This window comes from Artibeus jamaicensis, unplaced genomic scaffold, assembly GCF_021234435.1.
Source record: "Artibeus jamaicensis isolate MK-2021 breed Jamaican fruit bat unplaced genomic scaffold, CSHL_Jam_final contig_332, whole genome shotgun sequence".
Lineage (NCBI taxonomy): Eukaryota > Metazoa > Chordata > Mammalia > Chiroptera > Phyllostomidae > Artibeus > Artibeus jamaicensis.
In genome coordinates, this window is record NW_026521788.1 from 33,942,917 (window position 1) to 33,952,808 (window position 9,892).

At 36.5% G+C, this 9,892-nt stretch overlaps 1 non-coding gene across 1 annotated transcript; it reads left to right on the top strand.

Annotated features, from left to right (window-relative positions):
* The first annotated feature begins 6,203 nt into the window (after positions 1 to 6,203).
* Positions 6,204 to 6,366, top strand: LOC119045142 (U1 spliceosomal RNA). Its single transcript, XR_005081740.2, has one exon. It is a non-coding gene; the product is annotated as a U1 spliceosomal RNA (small nuclear RNA).
* Positions 6,367 to 9,892: the final 3,526 nt, after the last annotated feature.

A 9,892-nucleotide genomic window follows, 5' to 3' on the forward strand; every position in this document is an offset into this window, starting at 1 on the left:
TTCTCTCATCTTTCTGGGTTATAATAGATGTAGTACTACTAGATACAGACTACTGAATTACTCTTGTTTTTTCCTCACTGCACCTCTATAAATAACCCCTTTGCAAATTAACCCTCTCCTAATTATTGACAATCCCATTTGTTCTCTTATAATAATTGGCTGACTCAATAGTCTACTATGTGTGTTTGATAAAGTGACTGTTTGATGACTTACTTATAAGCTTTTTGTAGAAGGTAATCTGATCCTCTGTCTTTAGTGTGGAGTTGGCATTCCATAAATTATGATTGCATAAATTAAAGATGAAATCAAAGAAGGAAATCATCCCCAAACATTTAAGATTAGTGTTAGAGGCAAATTTTAAGTGAAGGACTATACACTTCTTACTCAGGGCTTTGGGTGGAATACCCATCATCCAAATAAAACTTTCCCTCTATATTCCTTCTCTTTAAAATCTCCATTTCTGCTGGATAATTCCTAGCTACATGGTCTGCATTTCAGTAACCTCACATAGGAGTAAGAATCAAACCTGAGTGAAAAATATGGATCATTTTGATTCTAAAATTCATCTTTTAAACATCTCAAGTAGAATTTTAGCACATTAAAATGTTCTTATTCTTGGAAATAATATAGAGCTCAGCAGTAGCATGTGAAATTCTTCTATTCTAGATGATATTAGTTATAATATTGTTTGCATCTTCACCAAAACTTTGGAAAATAGAGAATGTGATGATTACAATAAAAAAGACTCATGTAAGAACAGAAAATCAGAGAACATCTTTGGGGAGTTTAGGACATAGTTAGGATTAACTTTTTCAATAAATATATTTCAAGAATTAGAGATGACAGAGGACAGACATTTGTGCAGAAGAATGCTAAAAATTTGGCATGACAAGCACAGTCCACACTTTTACACTTCGAAGACACTTTTCTAATGATATCTTTCCTATCACCCTTTGAGGAGCTTACTCTTTGTGGGCCTCTGGCACCAAGCAAAGTTGACTCTGGACTGTTGATAATACATGATGATTTCATACCCTCTGTTCCAGACAGAATGTATAGAATTTATACAACCTGTATGATACTGTAAGAATACAACTATGCACCACACAAAACATTTTAGGAAGTGCTTCCACTTTTTTCCCTTTTTAAAATATTGAAATGGTGAGGGTACAAAAGGACAGAACAACTTCATGGAAACTCTTCAGTGGTTTTAGAGTGCTACACAGATCCAAAATACTTTGGGTCAATACTTGAGCTGTTTGGGATTAAACAGCAACAGTTTTTGGTATACCATATCTTTTTCAAATATCACACAGTGTGCTTCATGTTGTCTTTGCTTCAAACATTCAGCAAGAACAATAAAAGCCTTTGAGGTGGTAGTGCATCTATACTATACCTTTTAATGCCTGAACAGGCTGAAGTTATATCAGAGTGAAAAACCCAGAGAAAAAGGATGGGGTGGAATTAGGTGGAAAAAGTATTATGATTAAAAGACCATATGTTCCCATATGAAAGAAATCCAAGGGAAAGACTGATGAGACTCAGATATTACATAATTAAACAATTTCAATAGTTTTTATGTGTTTTTTAAGCTCTAACACTGAAGGGTAAAGTCAATGGAGTAAGAAAACAACATTGCTTGGAGCAGCGACTGTTAGTATACATTTAGATGGCAGCTTGATTGAGAGGACACAGAGGACACAGTTCTCTCATTCTCTATTTTTTATTGATTCTCTAGAGACCCTTATCTCCTTTCTTCTTTCCTTCCTATTTAATGTTTCTTTTCTGCTTACACGAAAGCTTCAATGTTCCCAAGTATGGCTATGATATATAACCTCTTACTGGAATGGCAAAGTCTGAGAAATTACCATTAAATAATTATTAAAGCTCCATGAAAATGACCACTATTAAGAGTATAGTGTGGCCTACACACCAGAGTATTCAAGTCTCTAAAAAAAGACCCAAGAACAGTCAGTGAACCTCATAGCCAACAACCAAAAGCAATTTACATGGAGTTTGGAAGTGTTAAATACATTAATTCAATTAATAAGAAATACTTTAGTGTTCTTTACACATTTTTCTTTGACCAGAATAAGTATTCACCTGAGGAATGGTTTAGACTGGGCATGGAAAAAAAGGTGTGGAAAGATGAGAAGGCAGAGGCAGCACAGGTAAGCTGAGGACTCGTTGGCTGAAACATAGGAAATTGAAAATTAGTCTAGCCAATGAAGACTTCTCTGAGAAAGCTGAGATGGGAGAAAGCATGAACAGAGAGCTAGAATGTATACATGAAAATACTGAGAAGATCATCAGGAAAGAGCTGGGGTGTCACCTGGGAAAAGGAATGGGGGACCAGAGAATGATTTTGCTTATTTCAATAATTGGGAGGGTAAAGGAAGATGTGCATACATTGAGAGAGAGTCAGTAAGGAAGAGATTATCACTGAGAAGATAGAAGCAAGACATTTCACTAATTTTAAGAACAATTGGAGAATTTTCAAGTCTCTTTAGGGGAGATACAGTACTCTGTAAATGGATAGTTAGTTGTCCTTTATTTTTAAAATAGATTTTCATTGGTTTCAGTTTTTAAAGAGGGCATTTTCTGATTTGTCATTATTTCTGCTTTAGCTCAAGAATAAAAAAAAACTTAATAATACTTGATTTTTTCTTGTATAATTAAAATGGCATTTAAAGAAAGTTTAACTCAAACCTGTAATGCAGACAGAAGAACCATAAATGTTCATAGAATATGGTTATACAATAGTACATATACTGACAAAAATATTGAATAAAGTTTATAAATATTTACATATATGGTAAATGGTCAAAAGTAAAAGTGGTATTGCCATATTTTCTTTTTTTAAATATATTTTATTGATTATGCCATTACAGTTGTTCTATTTCCCCTCTTCATTCCCCTCTACCCTGCACACCCCCTTCCCCACCATTCCCCCTCTTCAGTTTATGACCACGTGTCTCAAGTTCTTTAGATTCTATATTTCCCCTACTATTCTTGCCCTCCCTCATCTATTTGCTACCTACCGTCTATGCTACTTATTCTCTGTACCTTCTTCCCCCTTCTCCTTCTCCCACTCCCCTGTTGCTAACCCTCCATGTGATCTTCATTTCTATGGTTCTGCTCCTGATCTAGCTGTCCTCTTAGTTTGCTTTTGTTTTAGGTGTGGTTGTTAATAACTGTGAGTTTGCTGTCCTTTCACTGTTCATCTTTTTTATCTTCTTTTTCTTAGATAAGTTCCTTTAACATTTCATATAATAAGGGCTTTCATATAATGATGAACTCCTTGAATTTGATCTTATCTGAGAAGCACTTTATATATCCTTCCATTCTAAATGAAAGCTTTGCTGGATAGATCAATCTTGGATGTAGGTCTTTGGCTTTCATGACTTAGAATATTTATTTCCAGCCCTTTCTTGCCTGTAAGGTCTCTTGAGAAATCAGCTAACAGTCTGATGGGAACTCCTTTGCAGGTGACTGTCCCCTTATCTCTTGCTGCTTCTAGGATTCTCTCCTTCATTTTAATCTTGGCTAATGTAATGATGATGTGCCTTGGTGTGTTTCTTCTTGGGTCCAACTTCTTTGGGACTCTCTGAGCTTCCTGAATTTCCTGGAATTCTATTGTCTTTGCCAGATTGGGGAAGTTCTCCTTTATTATTTTTTCAAATAAGTTTTTCACTCATGGCTGTTTCTCTTCCCCTTCTGGTACCCCTATAATTTAGATGTTAGAACATTTAAAGATGTCCTGAAGGTTCCTAAGCCTCTCCTCATTTTTTTGAATTCTTGTTTCTTCATTCTTTTCTGTTTGGTCCTTTTTTTTCTCTTTCTGGTCCACTCCTTTGATTTGAGTCCCAGTTTCCTTTCCATTACTATTGGTTTCCTGTGCATTTCCATTCATTTCAATTAGTTTAGCCTTTATATGTTCCTCTAATTTGCGACTAAAATCAACCAGTTCTGTGAGCATCCTGATCACCAGTATTTTGAACTGTGCATCTGAAAGTTTGGCTATTTCTTCATCGCTTAGATTTATCGGCTCTGGGGCTCTGAGTTGTTCTTGAGCCATGTTTTGATCTGTTCATGCCTGTTACATATGAGGAGCGGAGCCTTAATTGTTCACCAGGGCGTGGCTACCCAGGTCGCTGGTTTGTGATGCTGTATGTGGGGGTGGGGTCAGAGAGGAACAATAGCAGTCCCCTCTGCCACTTCCCGCCACTGGGGTCTGCATGGTCTGTCTCACCGCTCGCTCCTTCACCAATTTATCTGTGTGTGAATGTGTGACCATGGTCAGCCCTCAGTGGGTCCACCGCCTTGCACCCTCAGTGGGTCCGCCCACTGCTACTCCACACCTGGGATCTGCCCATGGCTGCCGGCACACCTGCCGGGCTAACCCAAACTGGGTTACGTGCCCAATTTGGTCTGGTGGATCTTTCCTGCCCAACCCCGCTCTGCTGCTGGTTCTGCCCCTCTTACCAGTTTGGCTGAAGGTTTTGGTGCTGTCACACTTCCATATAGTTCAATTTTCTGTGGTTTGGCTGCATTTTTGTTGCTAAAACTTTGTTGTTTTTAAACTTGGTTGTGTGAGAAGGTACAGTGCTTCCACCTATGCCTCCATCTTGGTGGAAATCCAGTATTGCCATATTCTAAAAATAAATTTAAAAAAACATACCCAGTAACTTTTTTTGATAATATTCTCCTTTTAGCCTTATATTATCTTTAATAAGCATTTCAGTTACCTAATGAAAACTGTATTTAAAGTAATGAGTATACAACGTTTTAATTTGTATATGAAAATACATTTAATCACTAGGATAGCTAGCAGAAAGAAAATTTATACATGTAATTATTTTAGTGACTGCCCTTTCCTTCAAGTTTATGGGAGTACTTTATAAACTGGGATTAGGGATTAATAGTTCCTGGGGGAAAGAGACTCAATTTTGTAATGTGGAAAATGACCATAATGATAATAAATAGCTATCAATTATTAAATTTTACTTAGTATTAGCATTTCACATATTATTTTATTCCAAATAATACCTAAACAAGGCATGCATTATTATCTTCAATTTAGAGATAAAGAAACTGAAGTTCAGTGAAGTGATTTGCTGATGTTCACACATTAAGTAACAGCTGACATTCAAAACCAAATCTGTTTGACTTTGAAGTCTGACCTCTTTCCACTATATTAAGAAAACCTTCAAATACCAACTCATGCTACTGAACTCAAAAGCATTTTTATTTTTAATGTTTTATACAGAATTTAGAGATTGGAAGATAAGTAGCAATACAAAGTGGTACTTTAAAGAAAAAGTGATTGTTGATAATACCACCTGTTTACAAGAATAGTAGGAGTAGGGGTTTTAGTTCCAATGAAATATGTAGGAAATTTTACATAAACTTTTAAATAGAACTTGAAATTAAATATTAGTAAAATAATAAACATGGTGTGCCTCAGCTTCAACTGTGTGTTCTTTCCAGTTATCAGTCCAATGAAAGAGAATGGAATCTTTATGGATTGAGATCTGACTATAGTTCCAAGTCAATACTGAATGTACTGTGAAGAGTAAGGGGATATTCTAATGAACTTACTGCCCATTTAAGAAACTACAAGAACCCAAAGGAGATACTCACTTTATGTCTCCCATACTTAGGAACAATTCTTCTTTTATTATTTTTATAAATAATAAATAATGATAAAATAACATATTAAATAAAATAATTTAAATCCCCAAATTTTAACATATCCTTTAATGGTTTTTATTTGTTCAATGGCATCATTTAACTAGTTATCACCACAGAGTGTCTTTTCCTGTCATCCTCAATGACAAGCATTTCTCCATAGTCACTGGACTCCACACCTTTGTGCATTACTGTTCTCTGACAAATCATTGTCTGATTTCACCTGGAGAATGACTGTACTTTCTTTAACATTTGGTTTCATAGGAAACTGTATACCCGACACCCAAATCTATATTAGAAGCCCCATCTCTGATTGCCCAATTATACCTTACATGAGAGCCTTTATAACAATTCTCATACACTTTGCAATTGTTGTTGTTTGTCTGGTCTGTTAATGCTAGCTTCATTAGGATATAGTTTGAAATGTTCATATGTTTCCTTAGTATCCATCATAATGTATGGCACATATTAAAAGCCTAATAAGAATTCTTGAATTAAAAGTTAAATGAATAATACTTACGAGGCAGGGGAGATACGATGATCACAAATGTGGTTTTCCCAAGGTAAGGCTTATCCATTGCATTACAGATGTGTCGACCCCTGAGATTTCCCCAAATGTGGGAAACTCAACTTCATAATTTATAGTAGTGGGGAACTACATTCACCTTCTCCCTTAAAAAATAAATGAATAAATAAAAGCACAAAATATCTGCTACTTACCATAAAATCTTCCTTTCGATTAATTTCCGTTCCATTTCTGTGTCTATATAAATTTTGGTATAAGTACAACTAGATGTATTCATCTGTTTTTATATACCTTTGTATCATTAGTATCCATGCATATTCCAAATTCTGGTAAAGTTATAGGATACCAGTGTGATGAACAACTAGTTAACCATAAGAATGGTCAGGCATGGCTGGTGTGGCTCAGTGGATCGAACACTAGCCTGTGAACCAAAGGGTCACCAGTTCAATTCCAAGTCAGGGCACATGCCTGGGTTGAAGGCAGGTCCCCAGTAGGGACCACATTGAAAGGCAACCACACATTGATGTTTCTCTCCTTCTTTAAAAAAAAAAAGAATGGTCAGAAGGAAGGCAATAGACTTCAGCAGGCTTCCAGAAACTTGGTGAGCAGGGGTAAAAATGGTGCTAACATTTTGCTGTTCAGTGAGACTCTCTGAAAAGAAATAAGGAAGAACCAAGAAAGAAACATTTGCCCACAGACTCAAATAAATGAAGACAAATTCCCTTGTCTACTTTCTTTATAACCACCAAAGAGCCTGTATCATTTATAAGAAGGGACTGTTTACTTTGTTAGGTTAGGATCATCGTCTCCACCTGTCATAATGGTGGGTTATCAAAGCAGAAATTCAAAGATTTTTAAAAATTTACTTTAATTTAAATAATGACCCCCAAGATACCATGTTCTAGTCCCTGGAAACTATGAATATGTTATATTACATGGCAAAAGGGACTTTGTGGATATAATTAAGTTAAGGATCTTGAGATGGGGATATTACTCTGGTTATTCAGTTGGGGCTAATGTAATTATAAGGGTCATTATAAGAGAGAGGCCATACAATTCAGCAATTTCATTTCTGGGAATTTATCCAAAGAAAATAAAACACTAACTCAGAAAGATATATGCACCCTTCCTGTTCATTGAAGCATTATTAATGATAGCCAAGATAAACAACCTAAGTGCTCATCAATGGATGAATAAAGAAAATGTTATATTATTCAGCTATTAAAAAAATAGTGTCATTTGAGACAACATGGATAGACCTTGAGGGCACTATGTTAAGTGTAATGTTATACAGAGAAAGACAAGTACTATATAATTTTATTTATGTGTGGATTCTACAAACAAAACAAAGCCTTTTTTAAAATCCCAGGTTCATATATACAAAGAAAAGATTGATGGTTGCCAGAGGCAAGGGTTCGTGGAGTGGATGAGACAGGTGAAGGGGCTCAAAAGGTACAAACTTCCAGTCATAAGATGAATAAGTCATTAGGATGTAATGTATAGCATGGTGACTATAGGTAATACTACACTGCATTGCATATTTGAAAGTTCCTAATAGATCTTAAAAGTTCTCATTAAAGGAAAAATATATAATTATGTATTGTGATGTTAACTAAATTTATTGTGGTGATCATTTAGCAATGTTATAAATATTGAAACTAACACAGTGTTATATGGCAATTATACTTCAATAAAAAGATAAAAATAAATTTTAAAAAGCAAAATAGTCCAAAGAATGAGAGGTAGAGATATGAAATCAACAAGATGTTACACTGTCGGTTTTGAGGTGGAAGAAGGGTCACAAGCCAACAAATGCAGGTGGCCTCTGAAGGTTGAAAAGGCAAGAAAACAGTTTCACCCCAGAGACTTTTGAGCCTACAGTATTCAAAAAGCTTAGATAATAAAAGCTGTTGGAACACATAGTGGAAAACCATGTATGTTGGAGTCAAATATGTCTGCTTGGGAAAGACTTCAACCTCCAGCTATGGCATGGTCATTGGCACTGCACATTGCCTTCTGCTACAAACACTATAAAGTTAGATAAAACATAAACTATGTTCATGCACTGAAAAAAGAGGAGAAAAAGCCTTCATCCATCTGCTGAGTCTTTCTCTTGCTTCAACAGTGTTTGGACAGAACAGAGCCAGGGATGCCCCTCCTTCCACCCTCTGACCACCCTCTAACCTCTTTTCTAGTCACAACCTTCAAAACCATCTTACCCATCCTTGGCCTCTAAGACCAGCCAACATCTTTTTTTGAGGTTAACTCCTGATTGCCAAGCAACTATCAGCTCCCAAATTCATCAGAGGTGGAGGCCTTTGTCAACTCTCTGGTCAACCTGCATCTGCAGGCCTCCTACACCTATCTCTCTTGGGGGCTTCTATTTCAACCACAATGATTTGGGTATAGAGGGCACAGGACACTTCTTCTAAGAGCTGGCTGAGGAGAAGTTCAAGGGTTCCCAGCATCCTGAAGATGCAAAACCAGTGCAGTGGTCATGCCCCCTTCTGGGACATGCTGAAGCTGCCCCAAAATGAGTTGATTAAACTCAGGATGCCATGGGGTCATGGACAAGAGTCTGTTCAGGGCTCTTTTGGATCTGTATGTCCTTGGTTGTGCTCACACAAACCCCCATTTCTGTGATTTTTCTGGAGAACCAATTCCTGGGTAAGCAGTTGAAACACTTCCAGAAGATGAGCAACCACCTGACCAATCAAAGGAGGCTGGATAGTTCCCAGGCTGGGCTGGGTGAGTATATCTTTGAAAAGCTTGCCCTCAAACCTAACTGGGAAGGAACCTTTGAAGCCTGGAAACCTTTGAGGAGACCCCTGCATCTCCTTGGTGTCTGACTTCAGCCTGAGCCTCTCTCTCCCTGAAATCACTAAGCAGCCTTTTAACAAACTTGGAGCTTCTCTCATGCTGTGGACCAAATAGAAACAATAAAGCTTTTTGCAACATAAAAAAAAGAGCAGGAAGCATAAAGTGTTTTATATCTAAAACACTTTAGAAAAGAGCAGGAAGCATAAAGTACTTTTTATCTAAAACACTTTAGAAAAAAGAAACTCCAAACTCAGATTTGCCCTGATTCTCTAGTGGGGGCATTTCCCCTATTGTGGTACAAGGTAGAGAAGCCCAAGTAGAAGGACACGGTTGCTAAATAGAAGAGATTAGATTTCTGAGATGGTAAATCAGGAAGAATTTGTGCGACAGGATATAGGAAAGAAAGGAGTTGTGAGGCTTTGCATGAGCAGAGCAATACTCCATTATGTCTAGAGAAAGGAGCTGCTATGAAGCGAAAAGCTCAGTGGAAAATACAAAAGTCACAATTGCAGAAGTCTTTGGACTGTTATGTTAACCAGAGAGGCTTCAGTAACCTTGGCCATACAACTGAAATCCCAGATATATCATATCTTTGAAAATAAACATGTCACGGAGTAAGGGCCATTCTCCAAGACTAAGGACAAAACTAAAAGAAAACTCAAAAATTAGCCTTCAAGTACTAAAATAATCAGCTAGGGATACAATTGTTTACCAGAATATAACATAAAAAGCTCTTTAAAAGAAAGAATATAATCCAGGATTTCTACAAAGTATTTCAATATTTATATGAAGTAATGTATTATAGACATATATTTATAGAGATAGAAATATGTGAAAAATACAAAAAAGTGATTC